At 43.6% G+C, this 17,894-nt stretch overlaps 1 protein-coding gene across 1 annotated transcript in view; it reads left to right on the top strand.

Moving 5' to 3' along the window:
- Window positions 1-17,894, top strand: part of LOC126267654 (odorant receptor 83a-like) — a 177,450-nt gene that overhangs the window by 8,332 nt on the left and 151,224 nt on the right. The window lies entirely within an intron of this gene.

Genomic DNA, 17,894 nt, shown 5'->3' on the forward strand with positions numbered 1-17,894 from the left:
TTGATCTCGTGGAATTACATTTTCCAGGAGATGTATTGAGTTTCAACTTGCACCTTCGTTTAGTGAGGTTCAGCCACAATTTTTTTCTCACAAACTCGATTCAGAATCTCTTATTACCTGAGCTACACATCTCATTTTGAGTATACTTCTGTAGCACCATATTTCCAAAACGTCTTTTCTTCTCTTGTCCATACTGTTTATTGTCTCCGTTTCATTTCCTTATAAGGCTACACTCAAGATAAATGTCGTTCGGAAATATTTCCCAACATTCAAACTTATATTATTTTTCTGTTTTTCAGGAAAGCTTTTCTTGCTTTGTGAGTTTGCATTTTATAGCCTCTTGACTTCGGCCAATGTCAGTTATTTTTTGCTTTCCAAATAGCAAAGCTCGTCTAGCATTTTTAAGATCTTATTTCCTAATCTAAATCCTCGGCATTGCCTAAGTTAATTGGTCTACATTCCACCATCCTTGTTTTACTTTAATTGATGTTCATCGTATAGCTTCTTGTCAAGACATAATCCATTCTGTTCAACTGTTCTCCCAGTTCCTGAGCCGTCTCTGACAAAATTACAAGGTAGTGGGCAAGCCTAAAAGTTTTTACTCCTTCTCCTTAACCTTTAATTCTTTTTACAAATCTGTCCTTGGCTTCCAGAAAAGATGTTAGCAGCAGCAGCAGCAGCAATAATTCAGAACCGACTCTCGCCTGTACATTGCTACGACTTTCAGAGCGCGAACCAAGGCTGCTAATAACGAGTCTCGTATAACGCTAACCACCGAAGAAATTCGTAATTTCCCTTTTCTGCCTTCACAGACAGGGAATTCTCACGCTAGGGAAGTCGCAGCTGTGAAACGAAGCATTTAACCTGACAGTGAAAAAGATGTTCCGATCCATACTGGAATAATTAGCGTCTGCATATTTTACACTTTCTCTCGTTGCAGAGTGACTTTCATTTGAAGTAAGATAGCGAAACGAGTCTCTTCAATTGCTCATTTTAGAGCAGACGCGTTAATAATTCATGTCATGTGTCTTTTCAGCCGAATTTGAATTCAGGTTGAGAGCTGTGCCAGAAGAATTGCAACTACGTGAGTGGTGCAGTACGTAACATTGCTCCCAAATGCATACGGTCCTCATTTCTCGTCAGACGTCAGGCTGCCACAATGCTAAAAGCTTCTGCGCTGTACTCCCAGGTAGTAATCATGAAATTTGCATTCGGATATATCTTCGTTTATTACATACGAACTGATGGTTATCAAAATAATGTAACATTCCGTATTATGTGCCAGAACTTTCAAGTTACAGCTCTAAATGTAATCTGCCTAGTTTTACATGACGAAATAACACTCACCGGTGCAATGACGAGTTCTTTGCTTTGCTCCGGTAGGGGCCGAGGCAATGATCTCCTAGTTTCGTTGAATGGTTCGCACGCTGACACTTGTCGATGGCTCGGCATTGCAATCTCAGCAATTTGCGGAAATGTTGCACTTCTGTCAAATCGAACGAAAAATCACCGATATGGGCTTTCGAGTCGAAAGTCCACTCGTGTACCCTTGATGACTGGACGACACAAAGCTTTACGCCTCGCCTGGGCCTGTCAACACCGACATTGGACAGTTGACGATTAGAAACATGTTGCCTGTTTGCACGAGTCTTGTTTCGAATTGTATCATCTGGATGGACGTGTACGGGTACGGAGAAAACTTCACGAATCCATGTATCCTGCATGTCAGCAGGGGGCTGTTCAAGCTGCTGGAGGGCGTATGGTGTGGAGCGTATGCAGTAGGAGTGGTATGGGATCCCTGATATGTCTAGATACGACTGTGACAGGTGACACATACGTAAGCACCCTGTCAGATCACCTGGATCCATTCACGTCCATTGTGTATTCTGAAGGACTTGGGCAATTCCAACAGACAATGCCCCACATGTCTGGAATTGCTCCAGAGTGGCTACAGGAACACTCTTCAGAGTTTAAACACTTCCACTGGCCATCAAAATCCCCAGACATGAACATTATTGAGCTTATCTGGGATGCCTTGCAACGTGCTGTTCAGAAGAAATCTCCACCCTCTCGTACTCTTACTGATTTATGGACAGCCAAGCAGGTTTCACGGTGTCAATTCCGTCCAGCACTACTTCAAACATTAGGAGAGTCCATGACACTTCAGCATGCTCAGGGGGTCTTACATGGCACCAGGCAGTTGTACCAGATTCTTTGTCTCTTCAGAGTATAAAAATTGTTGATCTCGTGGAATTATATTTTCCAGGACGTGTGTTGAGTTTCAACTTTATCCTCGATAAGGATAGAAGCTGAAGTAATGGGTTAAAAGAACTAGAAGGGGAAAATCAAGATGCACTGAGGTGTGAACTGAAGTTTGTATTAGGAAGGGCATTGGACTACGCTAGTCCGTGCAGCTGTGTATGCCACAATGGCGGTGTAGTGGGTAACACACCTGCCTAGTTAGCAGGAGGCCCATATTTAGGTCCCGCCCATGGCACGAATTTTAATTCATTGCCTCAGCCTTATCCTTACCGAATCAGATCACTTTATTACGATTTGCACAAGGTGAAATACTTAACATTGTTGGAATCCATGCCCACATGGATGCTAAGTGTATTCATTTCTGTCAGTCATCATTGCGTCACTCGACACAGAACAGAGTAGAACTGACTATAAACCTTTATGCAGCGTTGTGTCTAGCACAATTATCGCTCTGCCGCCTCCGTGGAGAGACGCAGCTGTCGTCTTCAGCGATGGTTGCTAACTGGGGTTGAGCGGCACCTTGCGCAGTGGTGCTGGTGCAGTGGTGCGTGGAAGCTCTTCTGGGCTTGTCTACACTGCCGTCTCCCATCCGCCGTTACTTCTGGCGGCGACTACGTTTACTAATGGTTTAGTTGAGAGATACCAACCTTGCCTTGGCACCTCGTTCTGTGGACAGCACTACAGGTCTTACGAGGTGCGTCAGTAAAGTAATGAGACTGATTTTCTTCGTAAGATGTGGCAACCCCACAGGCTTGCACAGGCACAATATCTTTGACCTTGGTCTATAAGCTGCTTCTAATCCAAGCAGCATATCGATGCAAATGCTCAATTGTGAGTTGTGCTGTAATAAGTTAACCGGTATTTGTGTCTCTCATCACGGAAATGGAACCGCATAATATTGCGCAATGGTATGCCATTTCTGTTTGCATTAAATTGGGTAAAAACGTGATGCCAACTTACGGTAAGCTTCAGAAGGCTTTTGGAGAGGAGGCTATGTCATGAGCTCAAGTTTTTCGTTGGCATAAAATGTTTAGTGAAGGCAGAACGAATTTTCAAGTCAAAAGTGAAATGCATGCTTCTGTGCTTCTTTGATTCCAAGGAAATTGTTCAGAAAGAGTGGGCACCTCCTGGACAAACAGTTAACCAATATTACTACACAGAAATTTTAGAAAGACTTCATAAAAGAGTTCTTTGTGTCCGTGCCAACATTGCTGATAATTGGATTCTGCATCACGATAATGCGCCATCCCATACTGCTCTGTCAGTACAGCAATTTTTAACTGCAAAACAAATTTCACCTTATTCACCACAAATCGCTCCGTGCGACATTTTTCTATTTCCATAAGTCAAAATGGCGGTCAAGGGACGCCATTTTCAAACAACACCAGATATCCAAAAAGCCATGACGAGGACCTTGAAGGATATTGCAGAAGATGAGTTTCAGAAATGTTACCATCAATGGCAGAAGCGCTGGAAAAAGTGTGTGAAATCAGAAGGGAACTACTTTGAAGGAGACAACACTAAACTTGACTAAAATGGTTAGCAAGATTTTTTTTTCACATCAGTCTCATTACTTTATTGTCGCACCTTGTACATCAAGTCGTGCATCCAATGGTGTACTGGTCATACATGAGAAAACACCCACAACTCTTGATATACTGGACAGGACAGTAAGCTGGTCATTATTCCTCAGGGGGTTTCTGTACAGAAGAACATAGTTTTCCCCCTGCATGGCGTCGAAATTTGAGAGCGGTGGAGTCAGAGTTTCTTGGGATTGTGTTCGTATCAGTTATACAATCCAATTTGAAGCAGGAGTATTTTCTGAGCTACGATGGATGGATAGAGAAAACGGAGCACAATCTCTTACAAATGAATACTATGTTTATTAATTATGACATGGTGTTGTTGTTGTGGTCTTCAATCCTGAGGCTGGTTTGATGCAGCTCTCCATGCTACTCTACCCTGTGCAAGCTTCTTCATCTCCCAGTACCTACTGCAGCCCACATCCTTCTGAATCTGCTTAGTGTAGTCATCTCTTGGTCTCCCTCTACGATTTTTACCCACCACGCTGCCCTCCAATACCAAATTGGTGATTCCTCGATGACTCAGAACATGTCCTACCAACCGATCCCTTCTTCTAGTCGTGCCACAAGCTCCTCTTCTCCCCAATTCTATTCAATACCTCCTCATTAGTTATGTGATCTACCCATCTAATCTTCAACATTCCTCTGTAGCACAACATATCGAAAGCTTCTATTCTCTTCTTGTGTAAACTATTTATCGTCCACGTTTCACTTCCATACATGGCTACACTCCATACAAATACTTTCAGAAACGACTTAATGACATTTCAATCTATATTAGATGTTAACAATTTTTCCTTCTTCAGAAACGCTTTCCTTGCCATTGCCAGTCTACATTTTATATCCTCTCTACTTCGACCATCATCAGTTATTTTGCTCCCCAAATAGCAAAACTCCTTTACTACTTTAAGAGTCTTATTTACTAATCTAATTCCCTGAGCATCACACAACTTAATTCGATTGCATTCCATTATCCTCGTTTTGCTTTTGTTGATGTTCATCTTATACCCTCCTTTCAAGACACTATCCATTCCGTTCAACTGCTCTTCCAAGTCCTTTTAATGTCTCTAACAGAATTACAATGTCATCGGCGAACCTCAAAGTTTTTATTTTTCTCCATGGATTTTAATACCTATTCCGAGTCGTGGACACCTTTGTGCTCATACGGCAAAGACAACCAAATCCACCGGTTAGTCCCTCAACCGTTAGGGGTAATACCCAATGGGACTCAGGGCAAGTAAGGCTAGCAACCTGCTTCCCTGGTACTTTAAATATGATGCTGGCAACAATCAGAGCAAAATGCCTCGGACCTTTGGAGGTGATGGAGTCCCACCTCTAACTGACAAACCAGGGACTCCTAAGATACGACTTGGCAAACATATGGTAATGAGATGGGGAGCTATTAATATCAATGGGGGCTACTCTGGGAAGAAGGTAGAGCTGGCAGAGGCTGCAAGTAAGATGGGACTGGACGTTTTAGCTGTTAGTGACATTCGGGTAAGGGGTGAGAAAGAAGAGGAAGTGGGAGAATACAAGGTCTACCTGTCAGGAGTCACAGCAGGAATAGCACAATGGGGTGTAGGGCTTTACATAAGGAAAGAAATGGAACCCAGCGTAGTTGCAATAAGGTATGTAAACGAACGACTGATGTGGATAGATTTGACAGTGTCTAGCAAGAAAATTAGGATTGTGTCAGTATATTCGCATTGTGAAGGGACAGATCAAGATAAGATGGACAGTTTTTATGAGGCACTCAGTGATGTAGTTGTTAGAGCAAAGGACAAGGACAGTGTTCTGCTCATGGGTGATTTTAACGCCAGGATTGGAAATCGAACAGAAGGGTATGAAAAAGTTATGGGTAAATTTGGAGAGGATATGGAGGCCAACAGGAACGGGAAACAACTCTTGGATTTCTCTGCCAGTATGGGCTTAGTAATCACAAACTCCTTTTTTAAACATAAGAACATTCACCGGTTTACTTGGGAAGGCAGGGGAACCAGATCTGTCATTGACTATATAATAACAGATCAAGAATTCAGGAAGGCTGTGAGGGACACACGTGTATTCAGGGGATTCTTTGATGACACTGATCATTATTTAATCTGCTGTGAAATTGGGATTGTGAGGCCGAAAGTGCAGGTGGTCAGGTCCATATGTAGGAGGATAAGAGTGGAGAAACTTCAGGATAAGGAAATCAGGCAAAAATACATAACAGCGATCTCAGAAAGGTACCAGGTAGTTGAATGTAGTCAATTACAGTCATTGGAAAAGGAATGGACAAGGTACAGGGACACAGTACTAGAAGTGGCTAAAGAATGTCTTGGAACAGTAGTGTGTAAAAGCAGGAAGAAACAAACAGCTTGGTAGAATGACACAGTCAAGGCAGCTTGTAAAAGGAAAAAGAAGGCGTATCAAAAATGGCTACATACTAGAACTCAGGTAGACAGAGAAAGTTATGTTGAAGAAAGAAACAAAGCCAAACAGATAATTGCAGCATCCAAGAAGAAATCTTGGGAAGACTTTGGAAACAGGTTGGAGACTATGGGTCAAGCTGCTGGAAAACCATTCTGGAGTGTAATTAGCAGCCTTCGAAAGGGAGGTAAGAAGGAAATGACAAGTATTTTGGACAGGTCAGGAAAACTGCTGGTGAATCCTGTGGATGCCTTGGGCAGATGGAGGGAATATTTTGAAGAGTTGCTCAATGTAGGTGAAAATACAATCAGTAATGTTGCAGATTTCGAGGTAGAATGGTATAGGAATGATGATGGAAATAGGATCACATTTGAGGAAGTGGAGAAAATGGTCAGTAGATTGCAGTGCAATAAATCAGCTGGGTTGGATGAAATTAAGTCGGAACTCATCAAATACAGTGGAATGTCAGGTCTTAAATGGCTACACAGAATAATTGAAATGGATTGGGAGTCGGGATAGGTTCCATCAGACTGAACAAAAGCAGTAATCACACCAATCTTTAAACATGGAAACAGAAAAGATTGTAACAACTACAGAGGTATCTCTTTAATCAGCGTTGTGGGTAAAATCTTCTCAGGTATTGTTGAAAGGAAAGTGCGAGTATTAGTTGAGGACCAATTGAATGAAAATCAGTGTGGGTTTAGGCCTCTTAGAGGTTGTCAGGACCAGATCTTTAGCTTACGGCAAATAATGGAGAAGTGTTATGAGTGGAACAAGGAATTGTATCTATGCTTTATAGATCTAGAAAAGGCATATGACCGGGTTCCTAGGAGAACGTTATTGTCTGTTCTACGAGATTATGGAATAGGAGGCAAACTTTTGCAAGCAATTAAAGGTATTTACATGGATAGTCAGGCAGCAGTTAGAGTTGATGGTAAATTGAGTTCATGGTTCAGAGTAGTTTCAGGGGTAAGATGGGAACAATGGCAGGAGGGGGTCCACAATGGGGAAATCAAAGAAAAACTGGGAATGTAGCAGTCAGGGCGAACAGGCTTAGATGGGGCGGGGGGGGGGGGGGGTTATGTTACACGCATGGGAGAAGCAAGGTTACCCAAGAGACTCATGGGTTCAGCAGTAGAGGGTAGGAGGAGTCGGGGCAGACCAAGAAGAAGGTACCTGGATTCGGTTAAGAATGATTTTGAAGTAATAGGTTTAACACCAGAAGAGGCACCAATGTTAGCACTGAATAGGGGATCGTGGAGGAATTTTATAAGAGGGCTATGCTCCAGACTGAACGCTGAAAGGCATAATCAGTCTTAAATGATGATGATGATGATGATGATGATGATCCGAACTTTTCTTTTGTTTCCTTTACTGCTTGCTCAATATACAGATTAAATAACATCGGGGAGAGGCTACAACCCTGTCTCACTTCCTTCCCAACCACTGCTCCCCTTTCATGCCCCTCGACTCTTATAACTGTCATCTGGTTTCTATACAAGTTGTAAATAGCCTTTCGCTCCCTGTATTTTACCCCTGCCACCTTCAGAATTTGAAAGAGAGTATTCCAGTCAACATTGTCAAAAGCTTTCTCTAAGTCTACAAATGCTAGAAACGTAGGTTTGCCGTTCCTTAATCTTTTCTCTAAGATAAGTCGTAGGGTCAGTATTTCCTCACGTGTTCCAACATTTCTACGGAATCCAAATTGATCTTCCCCGAGGTCGGCTTCTATCAGTTTTTCCATTCGTCTGTAAAGAATTCGCGTTAGTATTTTGCAGCTGTGACTTATTAAACTGATAGTTCGGTAATTTTCACATCTGTCAACACCTGCTTTCTTTGGGATTGGAATTATTATATTCTTCTTGGAGCCTGAGGGTATTTCGCCTGTCTCATACATCTTGCTCACCAGATGGTAGAGTTTTCTCAGGACTGGCTCTCCCAAGGCTGTCAGTAGTTCTAATGGAATGTTGTCTAGTCTGGGGGCCTTGTTTTGACTCCGGTCTTTCAGTGCTCTGTCAAACTCTTCACGCAGTGTCGTATCTCCCATTTCATCTTCATCTACATCCTCTTCCATTTCCATAATATTGTCCTCAAGTACATCGCCCTTGTATAGACCCTCTATATACTCCTTCCACCTTTCTGCTTTCCCTTCTTTGCTTAGAACTGGGTTTTCTTCAAAACTCTTGATATTCATGCAAGTGGTTCTCCTTTCTCCAAAGGTCTCTTTAATTTTCCTGTAGGCAGTATCTATCTTACCCGTAGTGAGATAAGCCTCTACATCCTTACATTTGTCCTCTAGCTATCCCTGCTTAGCCATTTTGCACTTCCTGTCGATTTCATTTTTTGAGACGTTTGTATTCCTTTTTGCCTGCTTCATTTACTGCATTTTTATATTTTCTCCTTTCATCAATTTAATTCAATATTTCTTCTGTTGCCCAAGGATTTCTACTAGCCGTAATCTTTTTACCTATTTGATCCTCTGCTGTCTTCACTATTTCATCCCTCAAAGCTACCCATTCTTCTTCTACTGTATTTCTTTCCCCCATTCCTGTCAATTGTTCCCTTATGCTCTCCCTGAAACTCTGTACAACCTCTGGTTCTTTCAGTTTATCCAGGTCCCATCTCCTTAAATTCCCACCTTTTTGCATTTTCTTCAGTTTTAATCTACAGTTCATAACTAATAGATTGTGGTCAGAGTCCACATCTGCCCCTGGAAATGTCTTACAATTTAAAACGTGGTTCCTAAATCTCTGTTTTACCATTAAATAATCTATCTGATACCTTTTAGTATCTCCAGGGTTCTTCCATGTATCAACCTTCTTTCATGATTCTTAAACCAAGTGTTAGCTATGATTGCACAAGAAATTATGACATATATTTTATAATATGTACATTCTAACTACAATGTGGGTAAATAAGGTTAAATGCGAGATTACGCCCATAATAATGAAAGAACTCTGCGGTATCCGATTACAAGGTTAGTGGTCAACAGGCCAGGGAGTGCCACACCAAGCGCTAACACGACGTGCGGGTCAAATACGGACCAAGGCACGACCTATCCCGGCTTTTGTCGGTCCTCGTCGAAAGTACTCCGTACAGAGTGTTATTTCATTTACCACGGAATTTTTCTGTAGGAACGACTTTCTTCAGTTTAGCAGAATTGTGGTGTTAGCACTGTTTACCCTCTGTTTTACGTTCGTGGATGAAAGAAGTTCACAGGTTCTGTGACTGTTTGTACAAGAAGAGGCAGTCCAGCAATCTCTCATCACAAGCCTTTAGAAGGATAAGGTTCCTCAATACTACATAACAGATATATAGTCGCATAAACGACGGGTACTCAATGAGTTGCTTTGGATCGACGTTACAACACAACGCAGAAAGAATTTAAAAATTTTGTTGACGATGAAAAAGCCAAAAATTAGTTAGATCGAGAGGCAGTATTCATTATTTCGTACATCAATAACTACTTTGCGCCAAATTTGCAGGGATGGAGACATGATGAATTTGGAGTTATGAATAGAATTTGGAGTTATGAATAGAATTTGGAGTTATGAATAGTAAATTTTCTGAAGTCAACTGCATAATTCGACTGTCAATTGCAACAGTTTCCGATGGAACTGTACGACCAATATGGACATTTTATATCACAGAATGAACATTGATAAAACCGACAAATTGCAGGGACGGATACCTGACTGGAAACGGAGGAGCAAAATTCCTATGATTACGTGTCCCCAAATGCATCGTTCCCTCGGTAGATGGCGTTGGCGAATGAAACTTCCTCTGATCACGTGCCTTGTGTTCCGGTGTTTTTATGCTGTGTGACTGACGCAAAGTACCAAAAAAACTGAATGGTCCGGTATTCATGTTGGGAACAAAAATACACTACTGGCCATTAAAATTGCTACACCACGAAGATGACGTGCTACAGACGTGAAATTTAACCGACAGGAAGAAGATTCTGTGACACGCAAATGATTAGCTTTTCAGAGCATTCACACAAGGTTGGAGCCGGTGGCGACAGCTACAAAGTGCTGACATGAGGAAAGTTTCCAACCGATTTCTCATACACAAACAGCAGTTGACCGGTGTTACCTGGTGAAACGTTGTTGTGATGCCTCGTGTAAGGAGGAGAAATGCGTGCCATCACGTTTCCGGCTTTGGTAAAGGTCGGATTGTAGCCTATCGCGATTGCAGTTTATCGTATAGCCACATTGCTGCTTGCGTTAGTCGAGATACAATGACTGTTAGTAGAATATGAAATCGGTGGGTTCAGGATGGTAATGCGGAACGCCGTGCTGGATCCCAAAAGCCTCCTATCACTAGCAGTCGCGATGACAGGAATCTTATCCGCATGGCTGTAACGGATCGCGCAGCCACGTCTCGATCCCTAAGACAACAGATGGGGACGTTTGCAAGACAACAACCATCTGCACGAACAGTTGGACGTCGTTTGCAGCAGCATGGACTATCAGCTCGGAAACCATGGCTGCAGTTACCCATGATCCTGCATCACAGACAGGAGCGCCTGCGATGGTGTACTCAACGTCGAACCTGGGTGCACGAATGGAAAAACGTCATTTTTTCGGATGAATCCATCTTCTGTGTACAGCATCATGATGGTCGCATTCGTGTCCGGCGACATAGCGGTGAACGCACATTGGAAGCGTGTATTCGTCATCACCATGCTGGCGTATCACCCAGCGTGATGGTATGGGGTGCCATTTATTACACGTCCGTCACCTCTTGTTCGCATTGACGGCACTTTGAACAGTGGACGTTACATTTCAGATGTGTTACGACCCGTGGCTCTACCCTTCATTCGATCCCTGCGAAACCCCACATTTCAGCAGGTCCTGTACGGCCCTTTCTGGATACAAAAAATGTTCGACTGCTGCCCTGGCCAGCACATTCTCCACATCTCTCACCACTGAAAACGTCTGGTCAATGGTAGCCGAGCAACTGGCTCGTCACCATACGCCAGTCACTACTCTTGATGAACTGTGGTATCGTGTTGAAGCTGCATGGGCAGCTGTACCTGTACACGCCATCCAAGCTCTGTTTGACTCAATGCCCAGGCGTATCAAGGCCGGTATTACGGCCGGAGGTGGTTGCTCTGGGTACTGCTTTCTCAGGATCTATGCACCGAAATTACGTGAAAATGTAATCACATGTCAGTTCTAGTATAATATATTTGTCCAATGAATTCCCATTTATCATCTGCGTTTCTTCTTGGTGTAGCAATTTTAATGGCCAGTAGTGTAGATGGTGTTTGTATACGGCCAAGCAGATGGGAATGGACGAGAGGCAGCACGGCTGTACCGAAACAAGTACCTCATGGACACGAAACACATCACACAACATTTCAAGCCCTCTTAGGGCGTCTTTCAGTCGAAAGTGCAGGGAGGTGCCACAGTGTCCGTACATCAGTTTGGAGGATCGGTTCTACAATATCCTGTGGAGCAGAAGGTGTTATAGCAACAACAAATTTCGTTGCCCGCTGCTGACGCTGACGCTGGAATAACGAGCCTGTCCTTGGCTCGAGGTGGTGCAGTATAGACATACATATGTCGTTCCTGCAGTTCCTGTAGGGGGGAGAAATATATATTAACAGTCTAGTCGAATGGTCCTGTCTGGTTTTACCTGAAAAAGAGAAAGACACACTCTGCTGTAGTGCCAGTGTGTGAAAGTAGCAACAATTTTCGTTGCATGTTGGTGTGCCGCCAGTTGTCTATGAAATGTTAGAACTTTTGCCCTTTTTTGAAACCGACTAGCACAATACGTAGAAGATTAAAGTACTGTATTCTATTTATACATCTAAAAGACAGTCGCCAAACAATTTCATTGTTGTTAAATGAGAACGTGATAATATGTAACTTTCTTTCTTTGTCACTAACAACACCTCTTACATAGTTCTCTGTGTAATCACAGATATTTTTTTATTCAACCTGGAAATTAGAGGTGGTAGTTACTGGTGGTGCTCATAATTCGTCAATGAGGGACCCATACTAGGACGGCTACCATTGTACAAGTATGTTGCAACATACTTACGTAAAGCGGTACTGAATATGTCTTATAAGCATTTTTTTCCGATCGGTTTGATACTGCCCTCCACGATTTCCTCTCCTGTGCCAACCTTTTCATCTCAGAGTAGCGCTTGCAACCTACGTCCTCAATTATTTACTGGATGTATTCCAATCTCTGTCTTCCTCTACAGTTTTTGTCCTCTGCAGCTCCCTCGAGTAGCGTGGAAGTTATTCCATGACGTCTTAACACATGTCCTATCATCCCGTTTCTGCTCCAGCTAGTGTCCTCCACCTATTTCTTTCCTCGCCGATTCTGCGGAGAACTTCCTCATTTCTCAGCCCATCAGTTCCCATAATTTTCAACATTTTTCTGTAGTACTATATCTTAAATGCTTCGGTTCTCTTATGTTCCGGTTTCCCCACAGTCCATTATGCACTTCCACACAATTCTGTGCTCCAAACTTACATTCTCAGAAATTTCTTGTTCACATTAAGCCAGATATTTGATACTAATAGACTGATCTTGGCCAGGCCCTCTTTGCCTGTGCTAGTCTGCTTTTTTAGGTCTCCCTGTATCGTCCGTCACGTGTTACTTCGCTTCCAACGTGGCAGAATTCCATAACTCACTGCCTTCCTTGTCACCGATTCTGATGCTACATTTATCGCAAATCTCTACCGCTGCTCATTACTTTCGTCTTTCATCGGTTTACGCTCAGTCCAGAGCGGGTGTTCGTTAGACTGTTAGCGATAGGTGTTTGTGAGACACTGCAATCCCCGTGTATACATCTGCTCGACAGATGTGCTGTTTACAGGGGTAGTGGTGGAATGACGTGTAGCTTGACATGGCAGACACCGCTGCTATGCTTTTATCTGTTTCCTTGTAATGGTTACTAACAACCATTTTAAATAGGACTGATATGGACATAGTAGAGGTCGTCAGTTACATTCGAACAGCAGATTGGAAACGCTCCACAACACCCTCAAACTCTTCCAGTTTTCTTATGTTGTAACTGTCTGTTATTTAAAATCATCCTGTGTGTGTGGTGTGTTATGGTAGCAGCAGTAACAACATCATTTACACCGTGCGGCATCTAGTTTCCTGTGAGTAGCAATGGATCAGAACGTGTTAATGTCAGCTTAGAACATGACACAGACCTCGAAGTTGTGGTGGAAAAAACAAAATGTATGGCAATGTACAAAGAGTATTACAGTAGAAAAAAAACGTGTTCCAAACAACGACACAGGGTCACAGGGAGAGTGTCTTGAAACTTCCAGTATGGTTTGTGGGATACGGATATCCTCCTACTGTAACGCGGTGCAACTTTACACTGGTCTGTGCAATTGATCAATGTATATTTAATAGGATTGTCACATGTGCTCAATGCCGGCATGCAGTCGTATTTGTTTTCGATATACGGGAGGAGAGAGGTGGGTAAAAATCTTATCGAGTTCTCTGTCAGATGAAGTTAGTGGAGCTTTTATAGTTCGTAATTTTTTTTTTTCTGTTGGTGGTACAGAATAATTCTGATAGCATGTTGGGCTGATAGACGAGAATGGTCCCTGAGGAACGGGGATCTGCTTTGGACTGCAGTACCTGTATGTAGTTTGGGGTCGCACCACAACGCAGTAGCAGAATCCTCGTACTTCTCCTAGTTCCGGTACTGTCTATTATACTACCTCATGTTGCAGGAGCAGGCTTCATTTGGAGCTGACTTCACATATCGTACACTGTTGGCAGACTATGACAACATGTTCCTATTTCTATCAATTGGTCAAAATACGATCCTGTCGCTTTAACTCTGGTCACTCTGTTTCTACACGGGTTGCAGAAGGTGGTAGATGCAGCTCTCTCCAACTTAAATCGGAACGATCACAGGCACAAAGCTGCAGGAACGGCAGCAGTTGAAAGAGGCATAGTGACTAACTAAAATTTTACTGTAGCAGATAGCTTCAAAAAAGGAGACTCGTTTCGAGATATGAGAGTGCCAGAAATATGATTCACTAAAAGCTGTAATCATTAAAAGACTTCTCCATAGGTTACGATGCAGGAATATGGGCGAATGGAAAGACTTGATTCCAAATCATAGATATCATTTCTACCGGAAAGTGTAGCACTAGAGATCTGAAAAGCTATTGTACATTTCTTACGATCTCAATCAGCAATCCATCTACTGTTTGTGATCCTTCTCAATCAAACATCGCCTATAACCCGGTAGATATATCACCGAACCTCTGATGTGGCAATGAAACACAATGCGTTACAAATACTGGAGAAATATTAGCAGCAGCATGAGGGAGTTGAAAATACCGGTTTCATACCACGTTCCTTAGCCGAATAACTTTCTAAATTCGGTAATTGTATTACGAGGTCGCACCGTCGGCGACGTGGAACCGCACTGTTGGTCTGATAATATACACTCTGGCCATCACCGTCTCTATTCAGTGTCGCGGTATTTGTCTGGAAAAACCAGTTCATTCAGCGGTAGTGCAATACCTCGATTTATGAAGCCAGTATAGCTTTTAACATGGATGACTGTGAGCACCTGTAGAACCAAGACCACTTGTAACAGTAACATGCAGTAGTTGTTGCGATCGTATTTTTTAACATCTGGCGGTTTGTAAGATGATTACATTTCTCTTTCTAAGACACAGTGGTACTACTCCAAGGAAAACTTATGAGATATGCCCAACCATCGCTGATTTTCGGTTAGTATTATTTCTTATAGCAAGCAATCAGTTATTGGCGAAGTATTACACTTAGTAGTAGGGGTTGTGTCATAGGTTAACCTTGAGCATCAGACTTATAAAGCATGTGTGTGTTTGTTCCGACATGTGGAAAGAAAATTTCTATGTCTAGTCGTAAGGAAGGATGGATTTGACCTGCTATACTGCAATAGCGAAGGGAAAAATATGTCAGATAATAAGAATGGTACAGATATCTCTATTTCCAGAGTCACTGCCATCAGCAGAGGGTAATTCCGATACTTTGTTCACTGTCGAATGTAATATTTAATTGTAAGTTTAGTGATCAAATATACATGTAGCCAGTTTCCTAGGACGATAGTGTCTAGGGGTGTGTGGCGTGCGGCGGCAGCGGTCTGTGGCGGGAATGATTCATGTGTCCCACTAACGGCAGGTGCCGTCTGAATGGAAAGACCGGTTGTGGTGCTGGAATGTAGTTGACCTAACTCTGATAAGAATGGTACAGATATCTCTATTTTCAGAGCCACAGCCGTCAGCAGGGTGTATTAATTATACTTCACTCGTTGAATGTCGTCCAATTGAGACTGTGATCGTAATACACCCCTGGAAATTGAAATAAGAACACCGTGAATTCATTGTCCCAGGAAGGGGAAACTTTATTGACACATTGCTGGGGTCAGATACATCACATGATCACACTGACAGAACCACAGGCACATAGACACAGGCAACAGAGCATGCACAATGTCAGCACTAGTACAGTGTATATCCACCTTTCGCAGCAATGCAGGCGGCTATTCTCCCATGGAGACGATCGTAGAGATGCTGGATGTAGTCCTGTGGAACGGCTTGCCATGCCACTTCCACCTGGCGCCTCAGTTGGACCAGCCTTCTCTGCACGTTCAGACCGCGTGAGACGACGCTTCATCCAGTCCCAAACATGCTCAATGGGGGACAGATCCGGAGATCTTGCTGGCCAGGGTAGTTGACTTACACCTTCTAGAGCACGTTGGGTGGCACGGGATACATGCGGACGTGCATTGTCCTGTTGGAACAGCAAGTTCCCTTGCCGGTCTAGGAATGGTAGAACGATGGGTTCGATGACGGTTTGGATGTACCGTGCACTATTCAGTGTCCCCTCGACGATCACCAGATGTGTACGGCCAGTGTAGGAGATCGCTCCCCACACCATGATGCCGGGTGTTGGCCCTGTGTGCCTCGGTCGTATGCAGTCCTGATTGTGGCGCTCACGTGCACGGCGCCAAACACGCATACGACCATCATTGGCACCAAGGCAGAAGCGACTCTCATCGCTGAAGACGACACGTCTCCATTCGTCCCTCCATGGTCCTCGCCGATACCTCAGGAGCAACAGTGTCCCTAATTTGCTGGGAAGTGGCGGTGCGGTCCCCTACGGCACTGCGTAGGATCCTACGGTCTTGGCGTGCATCCGTGCGTCACTGCGGTCCGGTCCCAGATCGACGGGCACGTGTACCTTCCGCCGACCACTGGCGACAACATCGATGTACTGTGGAGACCTCACGCCCCACGTGTTGAGCAATTCGGCGGTACGTCCACCCGGCCTCCCACATGCCCACTATACGCCCTCGCTCAAAGTCCGTCAACTGCACATACAGTTCACGTCCACACTGTCGCGGCATGCTACCAATGTTAAAGACTGCGATGGAGCTCCGTATACCACGGCAAACTGGCTGACACTGACGGCGGCGGTGCACAAATGCTGCGCAGCTAGCGCCATTCGACGACCAACACCGCGGTTCCTGGTGTGTCCGCTGTGCCGTGCGTGTGATCATTGCTTGTACAGCCCTCTCGCAGTGTCCGGAGCAAGTGTGGTGGGTCTGACACACCGGTGTCAATGTGTTCTTTTTTCCGTTTCCAGGAGTGTATTTAATTGTAAGTATAGCCATCAAAATTATTGTGTGGCCGGGTTCTTAGGACGATTTTGTCTGGGTTGTCTGGCGATGCATGGTTGCATCGGCGGTGGCTAGTGGCGGGAATGATTCAATGTTTAAATGTGTGTGAAATCTTATGGGACTTAACTGCTAAGGTCATCAGTCCCTAAGTTTACACACTACTTAACCTAAATTATACTAAGGACAAACACACACACCCATGCCCAAGGGGGACTCGAACCTCCGCCGGGAGCAGCCGCACAGTCCATGACTGCAGTGCCTTAGACCGCTCGGCTAATCGGGAATGATCAACGTTTCCTGCCAATGGCAGGAGCTGTCTGAATAGAGAGGAATGTACCTGACCTAACTGTGTTGTCCTCCAGACGGCTGAATAGTCAACTAATACTCGCTACGTGTTGGACAGCCATCACGATCGTGTGGAAATTTGAGAAGGTTCAATATGGACGCGTGTTTGCACATGACCATTATACCCTCTCACGTAAATTGTCTGGTTGAGTCATACATATTTCCCATCTTTATTTGGTTGAGAGAACTTCGATTGTGGTGTGTGGATCCAGCAGGTGAAAGACAGGTAGGAGACATGTTTGCTGGTTCTCTAGACATGAGAAACACCTTATGACTTTGTAAATTGTAAATGATTTGTAATCTGTTATATTACCAAAATTGGTATTCACGAGTGGAATTATCAGTTTCCTCTATTTTTTTCGAGTTTTCATGTAAATTTCTTAGCAGACGAGAAAAGTTTCTAGTTACCCAGTGGTTTACAGCACGCTCTACCTTGGTAAAGTTTTGGGTTTCTAGAGAAATAATTTCCAGTCTATATCTTCAGAATAATGTTGTGAGAGCGATACAGCTATTTAAGCGATATTGCTATGTGCTTGATGTCGAAAGTATCGCGTAATGGTATGATGTTTTGGGAAACCGTGTGAAATTACGTGTGTTCTTGTAATCCCAGAGTTTGGAGATGGATGTTG

This window comes from Schistocerca gregaria, chromosome 4 (genome assembly GCF_023897955.1).
Source record: "Schistocerca gregaria isolate iqSchGreg1 chromosome 4, iqSchGreg1.2, whole genome shotgun sequence".
Classification (NCBI taxonomy): domain Eukaryota; kingdom Metazoa; phylum Arthropoda; class Insecta; order Orthoptera; family Acrididae; genus Schistocerca; species Schistocerca gregaria.